This window comes from Macrobrachium rosenbergii, chromosome 1 (assembly GCF_040412425.1).
Source record: "Macrobrachium rosenbergii isolate ZJJX-2024 chromosome 1, ASM4041242v1, whole genome shotgun sequence".
NCBI lineage: Eukaryota > Metazoa > Arthropoda > Malacostraca > Decapoda > Palaemonidae > Macrobrachium > Macrobrachium rosenbergii.
This window is the reverse complement of record NC_089741.1, coordinates 32,151,490-32,155,566: the sequence shown is the minus strand read 5'-3', so window position 1 is coordinate 32,155,566 and position 4,077 is coordinate 32,151,490.

The following is a 4,077-nucleotide window of genomic DNA, read 5'->3' as shown; positions in this document are numbered from 1 at the left end:
ATGTCTGTAGGATGCCTGTAGGATGGCTTTTAGGATGTCGGTAGGATGTCTGTAGGACAACTATAGGATGTCTGTAGGATAACTATAGGGATGTCTGTAGGATAACTATAGGCTGTCTGAGGGATGTCTGTACGATAACTATAGGATGTCTGTAGGACAACTATAATATGTCTGTAGGGCAACTATAGGATATCTGCAGAATGGCTATAGATTTCAGTAGGACATCTGCAGGATGTTTATAGGATTGTTGCTACTTCACAAAGGGAGAAGGATATTTCAGAGGGAGAGAGACAGATATCCTCACTGGTTTCATAATGAATATTCCACCTACATCCTGTTCCCTACGGCACTTCAGCTTGTCTGCTTCTTGTAGGATGTCTGTTAGATGTCTGTAGGATTTTATTTCACGAGGGAGAAGGATATTTCAGAGGGAGAGACAGGGAGAGATTTTTTGTCACTGGTTCCTAATGAAAATTCTATGTTGCATTTTGTTTTCTACGGCGTTTCAACTTGGCTGCTTCTTGAAGGATGTCTATAGGATGTCTGTAGGATTGCCCTCAAGAGAGAGAAGGATATTTCCGAGAGAGAGAGAGAGAGAGAGAGAGAGAGAGAGAGAAACTCTTTCACCGGTTTCATAATGAATACTCCACTGTACAATCTCGCCGAGTGGCCGCTTGGGAGATTCAATGAATGAGCTTTTTAGTTTTCTGGAAACGTAAACAATCGTGCCGACTTTGTCTGTCCGTCCGCACTTTTTCTGTCCGCACTTTTTCTGTCCGCCCTCAGGTCTTAAAACTACTGAGGAGGCTAGGGGCTGTAAAAGGACTCTCATCTTAGAGGGACGCTTTGATATAAGAAATGATTTCTTAGGCGATGTTATTACTTAGAAACTCTTTTGTCTCCATAACATGATTTGATAAGCTGAGTCAGGTTTATAAATAGACAACTGGACAGACAGGTCAATTGCAGGTTGCCCTCTAGACGGCAAACCAAGGCGTGATAATAAATGTAATTTAAGATGGCATTTCTCTCTCTCTCTCTCTCTCTCTCTCTCTCTCGTACCCTGGGAAGAATATTAATTTCACCTAATACTTGAAGACGTGATTAAGTAATTGTCCAACGGATTGAAGAAGATCTTCTATTCGGTTTTGAGCTAAATTAGTTATGTCTCACCAGACCTCATTAGGTGCATACCGAGATTCAAGAAATTGCGTTTTATTTTCCTTCTTCTTTAATTTTCTTTAATTCCTCCAAAAGCATTATTAAGTCTCATTTTTTAGTTTTCTGAAAAGGAAACTATTGTGCCGGCTTTGTCTGTCCATCTGCACTTTTTTTCTGTCCGCCCTCAGATCTTAAAAACTACTGAGGCTAGAGGGCTGCAAATTGGTATGTGGATCATCCACCCTCCAGTCATCAAACATACCAAATTGCAGCCTCTAGCATCAGTAGTTTTTATTTTATTTAAGGTTAAAGGTAGCCATGATCGTGCGTCTGGCAACGCAACAACACAGGCCACCATTTGTTCCTGTCTTATGTCAGTAATTATAAACCAGTAATAAAATATTCTGCAGTCTTGATTGAAATTGCACAATACAAAACAAGATTAATTATTATTATTATTATTATTATTATTATTATTATTATTATTAAGAAAAGAAACCCACATATGGAACAAGCCACCACAGGTTGATTTGAATTCAAGCCTCAAAAGAATTTGCCGTTCATTAGAAGAGGTGAGAGAAGGTAAGGAAATACAGAAATACAAAATATTTAGTTTATTAAACCGAAAAATTGTTCTGTATTTTCCTGTACCTCCTTTACTTCCTCCTAATGAACACCATAATATTCTTTTGGAAGCTTGAATTTCAAGTACATGGCGCCTGTGGTGGGCTTGTTCCGTGTGAATTGGTTTCATCTTCTGAATAATAATAATAATAATAATAATAATAATAATAATAATAATCCACTTGCTACCTGGACGACCAAAGTAGGCGGAAACTGTATTCACCTCCGCTGCCATATTGCCACTCCAAATGCATTCTCATTCTGAGGTCGAGTGATCCGTGAATGCATATTCTCAAAATAGGTCTTTATGTAAAACTGTGAGAGAGAGAGAGAGAGAGAGAGAGAGAGAGAGAGAGAGAGGAGAGAGACAGAGAAACAGAGAGAAGAGACAGAGAGAAACAGAGAGAGAGAGAAACGGAGAGAGAAAGAGAAAGAGAGAGACAGACAGACAGACAGACAGACAGAGAGAAAGAGAGAGAGAGAGAGAGAGAGAGAGAGAGAGAGAAACAGACAGAGCGAGAGAGAGAGAGAGAGAGAGAGAGGGAGAGAGAGAGAGAGAAACAGACAAAACAGAGAGAGAGAGAGAGGGAGACAGAGATTTACATACAAATGAGAGAACAAGTTGATTATGCATAACCGACATGAGGAATAATGTCACTTGAATGCGGAGGTTTCTGGAACGAGTCTCGTATGGTTTGATATATATATTCCTGACAGTTGTGCTCTCCATCGTCGCCACTAACACGTCACGGATTTTCATTTTCCAACTCTGCAACTGAGTGGCAGAACGAGAAATGGATTTATGTCTCTCTCCATGAATCCCGACGCTATTTTCTCGCGTTCTCGACAGATTCTGACAACAAAAATAAAAGATATGTAACTTTTCATAGAATTCTGACTATTAGGTGAATATAATTGCTGCTGCTCTGGCGCTATTTTCTTACTTTTTCTCGTCAGATTCTGACAACAAACAAAAGATAAATAACTGTCCTCACAGAATTCGACTCTGATGGTATTATATCTCACATTCTCGCCAGATTCGACAAAAACAAAATTGTTCTCACACCCGGGTCTCTGATGGTATTATCTCATTCTCGTCAGATTCTGACAGCAAAATAAGAGATAAATCATTGTTCTCACAGAATTCGACCCTCTTGAAGGTATTTTTTCACGTTTTTGTCAGCTTCTGACAAAAAAACTGTTCTCACAGACAGAATTCGACTCTCGAACAAAAGTAACTGTTCTCACAGAATTCAGACCCCTGACGCTATTATCTCACATTCTCGTCAGCTTGACAACAAAATAAAAGATATATATATATATATATATATATATATATATATATATATATATATATATATATAAACTGTTCTCATAGAATTCCTGACTATTCAGTGAATATAATCAGAGGTCTGTCAGTTCAGTACAAGGTTTGAAGGAGTCTTCTGCTCAATTATAAAAATAATAATCTATATCTTTTAATCTTTCAAACAGACCAACTAACCTTTCAAATATTAGTACAATGATCAATGCATACTTAAGGAAGCTTCTTTATAAAATCACAGGTATAATAAATCCATCTTGGTAATATAAATTGTTTGAAAAAAAAAGGTGACTTTCACATAGATTAGTCCATAGATTTTAAAATCAGAAGTTTTTTAAATATTCTTGAAGGATAATATTCTTGAGAAAGTAAATCATTTGTATATTTGTGGATGACAAAACGGAATTAATATTTTCTCTCTCTCTCTCTCTCTCTCTCTCTCTCTCCACAGGGTGACTGCTACAGATCTACGCCAGTACGTGGTAGACATTAATTTAATTTGGAGAATTAATTAAAAATAAGAAAAAGTAGACAATTAATTTAAGCTGGAGAATTAATTAAAAATAAGAAAGTAGACATTAACTTAAGTTGGAGAATTAATTAAAATAGAAGAAAGTAGATATTAATTTGTTGTATAGATTGATAAAGCAAACGAATCTGGCTATATGGAAGAATTAATTTGAAAAACCAAAATAGATGTTAATTTACAGTTATAGATATTGATAAGCAAACGAATCTGGCTGTAAGTTGAAGAATTCCTTCAAAATAAAGAAAGTGGAGAAGCTATATCTATGGAGCTCTCCCGTTAGCTATAAATTATGAGGAAAATCTACCAATGAAAATGACAGGGATTACAAAAGGTCAAGGAATAAAGCAAGATATTCAATGAGTATTAAGAATGGTAAATCCCTGGTTTGAGTTATTCATTACGCTTGTTGTGATACTGAGAGCATCTGATTTTGGGATTT